Genomic DNA, 13,268 nt, shown 5'->3' on the forward strand with positions numbered 1-13,268 from the left:
CTTCCTATGGCTATGATCATTTTGATCCCCAGAGGGTAGGGGGATGTTTCCTTTGTCAGATGAACTGTCTAAGCACTTCAACCTGGTACTATGGATCCCCCATGATCACATCTAGAAATACCTTTCCAGCCTTAACTTGTACAAGTCCATTACATACACCTTATGTACCGATTCAACAGGATTACTATTTGCCATTCTCTTCAGACCCTATACCTTTTCTCTAGCCTGAAGGGTCTTAGGTATCCTTGATGTCCAGCTCAAACATTTCTTCATCCATAAGTCCTCACTGACCTCCTCAGCCAGAATAAGTATCCCATCTATGACCTCCCAGACCACTTAGTTCAAATCTCTCTTAGGAAACTTACCACATTTGGCTTTGCATTTTAGAAGTTGGTGCCCTTGTTTTTATCATCCTCACTAGTTCATAAATTCATCTACTTGTCCAAAAATTTGTATGGAGTTCCTGCCATGCTCAAGGAGCTGGAATGGACACTTAGGAGTCAGTAATAAAGAAGGCAGTCATGGTCTCTGCCCTGGTGAATCTTCCTTTGCAGCAAAAGAAATAGGAGTGTTCAAGGAACAGGAAAAAGCCAGAGTGGCTAAAAGGGGAACACAGATGGAGCAAGCTCAGGGATGTGGACAGGCTCAGCCTAGAAGGGGCCTTTTGGGTCATGATAAGGAATGGAGTAATCTTCTAAATGTGAAGAAGCCCTTGGTGGGCTTTATACAAAGGAAAGAGATATCGGATTTGGATTTGTCAGAGGTCTCACTGGCTGCTGAGAATGGGTTGTAGGAAGACCTGTTTAGGAGGCTATTCCCATATCTAGGCCAATAATCACAGTGCTTTGCTCTAGAGTGGTAACAGTGAAGATGGAGAAAAGTAGATGAACCAGGGGTACATTTTGGAGATAAAGTCCACAGGACTTGTTGATGGATTGAATGTAGAAGGAGAAAGAAAGAGGAAGTAACGATAACTTCTAGCTCTTTGACATGAGCAACGGTGTGGACATCATTTACTGAAATGGAAAATGTAGGCACAGCAGGTTTAGGAAGGTGATGGGTAGATGAAAGAAACTTGAACATGTTTGAATGCTGATGGAAATAATCCAGTGGAAAGGAAATGACTGACGATACATGACAAAGAAGGAGTAAGTCCGAAGGGGCCCCAGGGTCACAAAGTCTGGTGACAGTCTAGGTGTTGGAGGGCTCAGTGTTACTAGGTAAATGAGATCTCAAACAATGGACCCCGGTTAGTTAGGATGGAGGAACACTGGGTTACACATACATGCATGAATGAATGAATGAATGAATGAATGAGTCTGTTCAATGACCACAACTCTCTACCCTGAACTTTATATCTTTCAGAAGCAACATTAAAAAAAGAAATATTAGAACATTTTTATAATTGGATTACAAATAATTTTTTCCATTGTCTGCATTTTATACATTTTCTACAATGAACATGTAGTATTTTGTATTAAAACAGAAAATGAATAAATTTTTTAGATAAATATCTTGGGCTTACAGAGATAACCACGTTCTGGGCGATTTTTCAGGGGGAAGGAGGAGAATAGCACGGTCAGCATCATAGTGTTACTCAAGGCATTTGCTCTGTTTGCCTGGTCTCTTCACCTCATCCACACTGAGCATGTATATCCTACCTAAGTCAGCTGCTCAGGTCCCAGGCACCATCTTCCACCTGCAGGAGCCACCACGCATCTGAGAAACCTCCTTTACCCACATCGAGAGTCTAGTCAAGGTGCCCACCACCATTTCTCAAGCCACCATTTATAGTTTTTTAATTTTTATTATTTTTTTCAATAGGTATTATATTCATATATTTTAAAATTCAAAAGTCCAAAACACTATACAATATCACTTATATGTGAAATCTAAAATATGGCACAAATGAACCTATGTACAAAACAGAAATAGACTCACAGACATAGAGATCAGATTTGTGGTTGCCAAGTGGGAGGTAGGAGAAGGAGAGGGATGGACTGGGAGTTTGGGGTTGGTAGATGCAAACTATTACATTAGAATGGATTAACAAGTTCCTACTGTACAGCACAGGGAACTATATCCAATCTCCTGGGATAAACCACAATGGGAAAGAATATTAAAAAAAAAAAAAGAATGCCTCTATGTGTATAACTGAATCAGTTTGCTGCATAGCAGAGATCGGCACAGCATTGTAAATCGCCTATACTTCAATAAAAATTAAAAATATAAAATAAATAAATAAAATTCAAAAGTCCAGACAGTATATAATGAAAACTTATACTATACCCCTGTTCCCCAGATACCCAGCTCCCCTCCCTAGGGGAAACAAATGTTAGCAGTTTCTTGTGTAACCTTCTAGAGATAAATTTTGAAACAATAATTTTTTAAAAGACATCTTCATTGGAGTATAACTGCTTTACAATGGTGTGTTAATTTCTGCTTTATAACAAAGTGAATCAGCTATACGTATACATATATCCCCATATCCCCTCCCTCTTGCATCTCCCTCCCACCCTCATCCCACCAAGGTGGTCAAAAAGCACCAAGCTGATCTCCCTGTGCTATGCAGCTGCTTCCCAGTAGCTATCTATTTTACATCTGTAGTGTATATATGTCTATGCCACTCTTTCACTTCATCCCAGCTTACCCTTCCCCCTCCCCATGTCCTCAAGTCCATCCTCTACATGTGTGTCTTTATTCCTGTCCTGCCCCTAGGTTCTTCAGAACTTTTTTTTTTAGATTCCATATATATGTGTTAGCATACAGTATTTGTTTTTCTCTTTCTGACGTACTTCACTCTGTATGACAGTCTCTAGGTCCATCCACCTCACTACAAATAACTCAATTTCGTTTCTTTTTATGGCTGAGTAATATTCCATTGTATGCATGTGTCACATCTTCTTTATCCATTCATCTGTCGATGGACACTTAGTTTGCTTCCATGTCCTAGCTATTGAAACAATAATTTTTAAAATGTATTACATAATGGAAAAAAATTTAGGAAAATACAAATAACCACTAAGAAGACAATAAAACCATCCCTCTTATGCTGTTAATATTTGGGTGTATATCATTCCAGATTTCTATGTGCTTAAATTACTTATGTATATCTAAAAAATTAGAATAAAACAAAATAATGAAAATAATTTTTAAAAATTACTTTATATCTCTTTGTATCAATTATTTCTCAATATCCTCTTTCAAAATTTAGATTTACTATAAACTTTTTCTAATATATTGTGAATATCTTTCCATGTCAACAAAGATACTGGTACATAATATCTTTTTTTTGAATTTTTGAATTTTATTTATTTTTTTATACAGCAGGTTCTTTTTAGTTATCCATTTTATACATATTAGTGTATATATGTCAATCCCAATCTCTCAGTTCATCCCACCACCACCACCACCCCCGCCACTTTCCCCCCTTGGTATCCATATGTTTGTTCTGTACATCTGTGTCTCTATTTCTGCCCTGAAAACCAGTTTGGTACATAATATATTTAATGGCCAAACAGAATTCCACTATTTGAACATAATATTTAAACAACCCTTTCTTCCAGGACATTTAGATTGATTTATATTTTTTAATGTTGTGATGAATATTCATGAGTATGTGTGTCTGTATCTTTCTATGTATCACTGATGATATCTAGATCATATATTCCTACGAGAAAACTGCTAGGTCACTTTAAGCCTTCCAGAAGGGGCATCTCCAACAGCTGCCCATGAAAACTGGCACTTCAGTTTTGAAAGACTACTGGTTCCTGATTGGCCGTGAGAGGAAGCCATTCTCATCTTCCTTTCTAGTTACTTCCATGCCCAGCACAATGTTAAGAACATAATTAAGAATTCACTAAATACTTTTTGCATGCAGGAGCTGAATTCATTTAAAAATGGCTACCATTTCCTAACACCCACTGTCTCTTCAAGCCTCTCCCTGTACCTCTTTTCCTCACCCCTCACCCAGGGATGAAGTTAAATTTTTAAAAATCGATGAGCTCAAACACAGAGTTGGAGAGAACATAACTACTGTAAGTGCTTTCTTCACAAAACACTTTAGCTAAAATGATTGACAATCACTCACACATAATCCAGTTATCATTTTTTGAGGGCCTACTGTGTGCTGTGCCAGGTACACCATTCATATGATCTTTTATCCTATTCTATGGGGTAGGTGTTTTATTATCCTCAATTTATAGACAGTAGCTAATGATTTTTCAAAGGGACTCACATTTATGGGGTGCTTATCATGTTTGGGGCACTGTTCTATGCATTCCATATTCATTCATTCAACAAAACATGCCTTTAATATCTGCCATGTGCTAGGCAATAGAGCAGTGAGCAAAACAGACAAAATCTCTGGCTTCACAGAGCTTATATTGGGGAAGGTGAACACTCATGAAGCTAAACAAGGAAACTAAAGTGAGATTGTGAAAGGAACCTAAATGGAAAAATGGTGATATGAAGTTCTCATTCATCCTTGCAGCAACTATATGCAGTAGAGACGGTTAACTTCTTTTTACACGTAAAATAATCTGAGAGAGAGGTTAAGTAACTTGCCCAAGCTTTATGGAGCTTAAGTAGATGAGCAATGGATGGACCAAGGGGGGCTGTGGAGGGTACACAGCCCCCACCCCAGGCTTTGAAATGGGTAACTTGTGCTTTCTCCGTCTTCGCTACAGAGCCCTGGAAAGCAGCCTCGAAGCCCCAAGGCCTACCAAACTTGCACAACACTACCATGTGATCACCACAGCCACTGCTCTGTGGAAATTCTGCAGCTGCTGCATAAAGGACAGAGCTGGTGCGTGATTTACCAATGACAGACAGAGCGAATTAGCACTCATCCTGAAGACAGTCGTGGGAGACAGGCATTATTATCTCAGTAGGGACACCAAGGCTTTTCAGATGAGCAAAAACGAGAGAAGTTAAGTCTCTTGCCCAGTGTCATACAGGTAACAAAGGCTGAGGCAGGATTCCAACCCACATCACTCCAGTTCCTAAAGCTAAGGGAGACGATGGCCCCAGTGTGGACATGGCTCCGGACTTCGAGATGCCTTCCCAGAGTCACCTCTTCTGAGGGCAGGCACATCAGATGACCTAGAGCACAGCTGTCTGACTCCACCAAGGTCTTTGAGAGAAAGCGATAGGTGTATTGGTGAAAGAAAGTACTTATGAAATCATTTCTGAGGAAAGAAACAGAAAGACTCTTCACAAGAAACCAGCCTCAAAGCAGCAGTGTGAAGAGGTTGGCTGAAGGGAGAGGTGGTCTTGAGTCTTAAGTACTTTTCCACTCCCTGAACAATTTATTGGGCTCCCTACCTCTCCCACCCTTATGATTAATACAGCTTCAAGAGCTGTTCAGTCTCCAGGCCATTTTGCTTTAGGGAAGCTTTGATTTGAAAAATGAGACAAGTCGTTTCAGTGCTGTCATCAATAGGAAATTAGAAGATAAAAAGAAATCTATTTAAATGGCTTTTAAATATTCACAGGGAAAGCCGTAGGGTCTCAGCCACATTCCTCTCCTCTGTCCCTCTTGCCCAGACAACCTGTCACATCAGAATAATGAACACAGTCTGTGCCACTGTCAGCAGACGCTGAAGACAGTGCGGCCAACGTGGCCTGAGCACTTGCCCCTCAGGAACTTGGGCCTTTAGGGATGTGCTTCCATAAAGGGTCTTTGACACGGTTTCTCTCAAGTAGGATGCAAGACAAGATGGCTGGAGAGTTACAGGCACAGGAAAATGACAATCTGATTCAAAAGAAGCCTTTAAGATTAGTTCTATACAACTATTTCCCTTTCTTTCAAGCATCCAAGAAGATCAGAACCAAATTTGAGGATCAAGCACAACACTTGAGGCCCCTGCAGTCGACAAATTTGTGGTCTTCTGTTCGTCGGAGAGGCAGGACAGGACAGTACTTAAGGGTACAAATTCCAGTATCAAACTGGTTTCAAGTACGGGCTCTACGGCTTACTACCTATGTGACTTTGAGTATCATATTTAATCTCTCTGAGCCTCAGTTCCCTATCCCTCAACAGGAAGATGATAATAGCACTTGCCTCAAAGGACTCTTTTAAGGATTAAATGAAATAATGTACACAAATTCCTTTGCATGCAGGAAGGACTCAATAAACATCAGCTGCAATTATTGGGGAAAAAAAGCCTTTAAGGGGGTAAAAATTGGTACAATCTCTTTGAATGCAACCTGTCAAATGTATCAAAATTTAAAATGTGGATTCCCTTTGACCTACTGGTGCCACTTCTAGGACACTTATTAGAACAAGTGTGTAGATACATGGAAGGATGTTTGTGTGCACACTTTGTATTCTGAAAAACAGCAAAGTAAACATGCATCCATGGAGGAATGGTTAAGTGAATTACAATTCATCTATGCAAAGCTATGTATTATTCAGTGAGTAAAAAGGATAAGATGTTTCAACAAAAAAAAAGGTCCACAAGATATTATTCTGTGCACAGAAGTAGGATGCAAGGCAGTATATTTGGTATGAACTCATTTATATAAAATACACAGGTACATATTTATATTTGCATTTAAAAGACCAGAACGACCCATAGCAAACACTAGCAATCATCAGCTCTAGGGAGCAGGACAGGCTGGGGCTTCAGGGGAGCAGGCTTTCACTCTTTACTGTATGTGGTTCTCTATTAGTTGAGTTTTGACAAGCAAGAGATATTTTATAATTTTTTAAAGATATACATTTTAAAAGACCTCATACTTTTTTGAGCTTAGCCACTCATGGAAAGAGAAAAATTAAGCAAATCAGATACACTAGCAAATGAAGCTTTAAGCGTAAAATTATGTGGTTCATTTTAGCCCTTCTAGTTGGATAAAATTCAAGGCAAAAAATAATACAATTATGAAAGTTTTAGTTTGGGACACACAGTGCACATTTGATCTCAAACTGTTTAACTGAATATATACTTTGTTTCCATCTTTATCTTTGCAACCTTAGTTTTATTTTCTTTTCTGATCTATGAATTCCCTTACAAACCTGCATACCTGCCTGACAGGTGCTTCCATGTGGATGTTTCAATGTACTTCAAACAAACACGTCTGAAAACAAATCTATCATCATCCCCAAATATCCTATTTTTTCTAAGGATAGTCCCATTCTCCCCACCACCCAGGCTCAAAACTCTAACTCTAGTCGACGAGTCCTCTGTCTTACTCCCTCAGCGGACTGATGGGCAAGTACTTCTTGTTCTTCAACTGCAGTATCTCTGACATCACTTCCTACTTTGCCATTCCCAAGGCTAACCCCTAACTGCAGGCCTCCCACCACAGGGTCACCTTGTGTCTTTATGACAGTATCTGTAATATTGTGTCGATCAACCCACCACGCCCACACCCCAAACACAACCCCTAATAGACCATAAACTTCTCAAAAGAAGGTTCATGTTCTGTTCATCCCAGCACCCAACATCCTGCTTACGGCCCAGTGGGTGCTAGATTAATACTTTTTCAGTGAACAAATAGATGGAAAGAAATAATTGGTCTTTATTTCTAGCAGGTTCTCCTTTTCCCATCTCCTCATTCCCCAGCCATTTTCTTCAACAGTTCTCCCCAGTCGATACTAGCAGCAGCAGCATCGGTAATTTGCCACTTCCGAGACGAGAGCACAATCCTTTCAAGTTCAGCCATGAATAGGATTTAAAGGGCTTTATTTGATATATTCAGAGGTTTTCAAAGAAAACTTGAAAAATTCAAAGCTACAGAAACCGAAAAACTCCAACTGGCCTTAAACTTCCATTGAGACTCTTACAAAACAGTAGAAATGAGCATTTATGAATCATCAGAGGGTTAAAGACCAAGTTCCTTAATTATCAATCTTTAAATACTATTTTATGATGGGAATGCACATGCATTAGGAACAAATCATGTAATTTAGAAATAGCTTCTAAATAGCTCTCTGACTATGATGTCCAGCTTATTAGGAGTTGTTAATATTCTATTACTTGGAGGTCATTAGCACACTCCGCTAGCAGTGTAGATCATATAATATCAAGTGACAAGGGGAGAACGTGAAGTATCCCAATTATGATCTCTCTTTAAAAGGTCTGTCGTGACCTTCTCCCCAGAGTGTGAACTATATCTTGCAAAGTCTGAAAATACTACAACTTTTCTCCATTCAGTGGGCTACTGGGCGGGGAGGGGAAGATTGCCTAAAAAGAAAAATAGCTGACATTTCTTATATGTTTTCTACATGCCAGGCACAGTTCTAAACCTTCACAAAGACTTTATGAGGTATAGGTACTGTTATTATCCCCATTTACAAATAAAGAGACAGAGTCCCCAGTTGAGGTTAAGTAACATGTCCAAGGTTACATAGCTTCTAAAAGGGAGCCAGGTATGGTAGACACAGAGATGTACTACCCGGACCCGCCTTCAAGGAGGGACTTGTCTCAGCTTCTGGGAGTGCCACCAGCGACAGCCTCAAGTGGTCAGCTACTCAGAGTCCCCCTCAGCTGTGTCTACATCACCTCGCCAAGAGCACACCCTCCCCAGGGCAGCCCAAACCCAATGGCTGATCACTGCCAGGGTAGAAAGGTCTGACCGATGGGGCTCTCTGAGGGACAGCTGAAATGGGTCATGCCACGGCCCCCCCATCAAGTGGGCTGGTGCTTTGCTGGACCTGCAGTCAGTTCCACTCCTCCCCCTGCCCACACCGTCCTCCCTCTCCTGTCCACAGGGGTCCGTCCCTCTAACTACCACACATACCAAACTCTGTCCAAAGACCCCAGCCCAGGACACCCTTGGCCCAGGGTTGGAGCCAAGTAGCCTGACTCCACAGCCCTCACTCTTAACTCTCCACTGTCTTCTCGGGTAGAATGGCAGACAGAAGAAACCTGCAAATCATTCTATAGCCTCATCTTAGCTATTTATTCCTGCCCCTGCTTATACCAAACATTTCTTAGAACTGTTAAGCATAAGCAATACTATGCCATGCTTTGGCTCAAATTCTAGAAGGAGAAAAAGAAAACTGAGGTCTTGATACCAATATCAGGCCCCCAAATATTGTTTTCTATTCTTTGAATACCCTGAGATATACATATGCGTTATGTTTAATTCTATAATCAACTCACCAATCCATAGGCTTTCTCTCCTCCTGCTCATCTTATACTACTCACTGCTTAAACTGTGAACTACATGTAGTCATGCTGACAAATTTTAAGGTTTCCGTTAACTCCAAGTGGCTGATTGCACACTCAGGGTCCTGACTCAAGTAACTTTAAACTTTATATTTTCTGCAGGGAAATGCTAGCACACGAAGGAAAGGACAGTTAATTTCTCTCTCTCTCTCTCACTCTGTCTCTCATTCCTTCCCTCCCTCTCTCCCTCTCTGTTCTCTCTTGCAAGATATCAACGGGCCAACTCAGAAACAAAAGCTAAAAGGACAAGTGCAGACCCAGAGGTTCTCCCAAAAAGTTTTCCCAATATCACAAACTCCTAGGTGGAACACCACCAAATGCTAATGGGACTGTCAGCTGGGCACTGATTCATGCTTGAGGTACAGCAAATTCATGAGAGCCTCAGAAAGACTTATCCTTTAATACCAGATTACCTTAAAAGTACCTTCCGACCAGAAGAATCTGTACTTCCAAGTACATGATGCTGTGGTAATTTCAAATGGAATCAAGAAAGAAAAATCACCTGGGTGTATAAATGAATGAATCCAGGTTGAAATAATACACACCTGCACTTGCTATAAACACTTAAATTTTAAAAATAAAACAGAAACTTCCATTTCATATAGCCTTGTTGCTCTTTTCTTCACCAAATGTTAGTGTGTTTTAGTGATAAATGCTTGTAGTACATTACAAAGAAACAAAGAGTTTTCTAAGAAGATACTCATAAATGATAAACAGAAAACCTAGTCTATAAAACTTGAAGTGAAATCCCAGAGTGGCAATTATATAACATCCTCTGAAAATGTGTAACAAGGCTTGACCTTGGCTCCTGCTTGTACTTTTAGATCATAAAAAAAATCACCCAGGAGGGTATGAAATTCAGTGCACAGAACATAGGTGAACACAAAAATGCACGTAGAAAAGAAGCCACCACCAGATCACCTCAAAGCTGTTCCTATAGTTAAAACGCTGACTTTCTGACTCACTTGCAAGGAGTAATGGTGTCCCATTGAACAATTTCATCCTTTTAATGTCATCAGGCACTTATATGAAGATGAACGTGCAGGCTTTTAACACACTTCCTTCGTATTGCTAAGAGTACACACCTCCTCTGGAGAATGTTCATTCTCCTCCTTAACAAAGAGCATGATCGCCTCAACCCCTGGCATTTCTTCTTTAATAAACAGGGAACTTGTACATAGGCTGAAAAACGTCATTAGACATACTTCCTTTAGTCATGCAGCAATTTAGTTGCCATGGTAATCTTTGGTAAACTTGAAAAGTACTTTGGAGGGGTCATTTCTAATGCTTGTTTTTAAAATTCTAGAACTTTTAAAAGTCATAGAGGTTAAAGAGGCTGCAAATGCTTTTCTCTTCAATGCCTCACCATGAACTCACCGAATTGAGCACAGCTCTTCACAATATGACATCCATTACATCTCTGACAATGCTCACTTCATCATTTCCCACCTCAAGATCATTGTTATAGACTGCCCATATCTTCCCAACTGAGTGAAAGCATTAACCCAGGTCTCTGTGTCAGTGAAGGGAATTAATTCATGAAATAAGCACTTTCCCTAATAGTCCCCAAAGCTCACAATTGAGCACTGTCACTTCGGCCTCCCATCAATAATAGGGTGACAAAGTACACTCCGAAGCAGTTTAACAAAGGAACATCAGATAACTCGGGACTTGAACATATCCAGGCTGCTACCCTAGGAAACACGGTCGGACAGGAGGCTCTGATGATTCACGGCTCTAACCCACTTTGTTCGTCAACCATGTCCAGGCTCAAAAGGCTTCAGGAAACACATCTGAAAGACTTTTTGGCTAATAGCCACATTTGACAACTGACCTTTAATCTTTATTTCACATTATCTGTCTATCATTAGCCAAGGATAATACACAACCATTTTTCAAATGTAATTTCATGGACTGAAGATGTTCTAAAGGCTTTTTTTTTGCGGTACGCGGGCCTCTCACTGTTGTGGCCTCTCCCGCCGTGGAGCACAGGCTCCGGACGCGCAGGCTCAGCGGCCATGGCTCACGGGCCCAGTCGCTCCGCGGCATGTGGGGTCTTCCCGGACTGGGTCGCGAACCCGTGTCCCCTGCATCAGCAGGCGGACTCTCAACGACTGCGCCACCAGGGAAGCCCTCTAAAGACTTTTTAACCAAAGAAAGATACTATTATTAGCTTTACCAGACTCTGACTATACTCTGGATTTTTTTGAAAGAACTTAATTAAATAAAATTAATGGTTTCACTAGAGTTGAATAAGCAGTCACACACTATTTGTTTCCTTCTTTTCTGCAGGGCTCTCTTGGTCACATTACAATAAGATAACACACATGAACTAAAGCGGTCCAGGCTGCATGGTAGAAGAAGCACTGACCTGGAAGACAAGAGTCTGCTTTGACCTTAAGCAAACCATTTAATATCCCTTAGTCTATTGCCTCATCTGTATATACGAGGATTGAACAAAATAGGAGAGCATGTGACTCCAGTCAGTGTAGCTGAAACACAGAGGAAGAAGGAAAACAAGGCAGGATGAGGTTTGGACAGGTAGGCAGGGGCCAGGCCATGTCTTGTAGGTCTCCTCAAATATTCTGATATTTACTTTAAGAGCAGTAGGATAAAATTCACGTATTTAAGCAAGGGGGTAATGTTGTTACCAGCCAGGGTTCTTGGCCTTCCCCAATCCATAGAAATTGACTACAGACCAGACAAGAAATTCAGGCGAGGCTTTATTGGGGCCCCTGCTGCAGCAGTGGGGAATGAGAACAAACCACAGGTTCCCCTGCTTGCTCGCTCCCAGAGGTGGGGCAAGCTTGTTCCTTACACGGGGTGAGGGTAAGGGTGTGTCCAGGGCTCAGGCCAGAGGGGTGGCTGAGGTGTTTTGACCACCCCTCTGGTGGTGTTGTGTGCAGGGGGCAGGCTCACTACCTGTGCTTTTGCTCCCAACACCCTATTTTTGCTCCAGGCTCTTCAAAAGTGGCAGTTGGGTTTTTTTGGTCTCTTTGTATCTTTTGGGTCCAGAATTTGCCCCAACTGTGCATACACGCAGTTATTTTTAGTCTCATAGAGTTTCTTTGTATTTTGTTGCTCTAGGAGAGGTGTGTCCAGGTGCAAGCACTGCAGCACTGTAGCAAAGGGTCCCAGGTCCCAACCTGTCTCAGTGTGCTCAGAGATGTATTCTGGAAAGCTCCTTGTGGAGTTTAGATTGGAGATCACAGCAGAGACATGGAAACCAGCCAGTAAACAGCTTTAGCAGCCCAGGTGATAGATGCTAAGTATTTAGACTAGAATGATGGCAATGAAGATGGAAGTAGGGTAATGGATTTAAGAGATACTCAGGAGGTAAAATCAACAGGATTTTGTGGCAGAGGATAGAGAGAAGCACTTGTCAAGAATGGTTCCAAAGTTGACAGCTCATACAACAAGCTAATTGGTGACGCCATGGGCTGGAATAGAAAACACTGGATGAGAACCAGTCTAAGAGAAACTGTTCAATGTTTACAAGTTCAATTTGAACAACTTGAGTTAGAGGTGCTTTGAAATATCCAAATGGGGGTGTCAAGGCAGTAGAGGGGTCTGGAGTTTAGAGAAGGGATTTGAGCTGGAGATATAAATTTGAGAGTCACGGGTGTGAGGCAATTGAAACCATGGTAGGGAGCAAGTATAGAGTTAGGAAAGAAGTCCTAGAGCCAAGATCTCAGAATCTCCAACAATTTAACCTCAGAGTGTGGAAGCAGGAGCTGTGAACGAGACGGGGAAGGGAGAAGCCACATAACTGAGGGGGAAACCAGAATGTACTGTTAGAGAAGCCAACGAGGAAAGTATTTTCTTGGAGGGAGAGCTCAACATTGAATTTAGTGACGGGAGGTCACTGATGATCTGGTGAAAGTGTGTGAGCTCAGAAGCAAGATTAGAATGAGGGGGTTAAGTCTTTAAAACTTTATTTACACGTAACAATTTATCCCAAAAGAATGTTAGATAAAGGGGAGTCACAAAAAGAATACTTCAATGAATCATGTTTAAAAAGAAAAAAAAAAAAAAAAAAGATTGGCTTCTGAGCAGAGTTCTGTTAAAGACCCAGGCTGCTCTGTAAATATA

Source organism: Phocoena phocoena, chromosome 17 (assembly GCF_963924675.1).
Source record: "Phocoena phocoena chromosome 17, mPhoPho1.1, whole genome shotgun sequence".
NCBI lineage: Eukaryota > Metazoa > Chordata > Mammalia > Artiodactyla > Phocoenidae > Phocoena > Phocoena phocoena.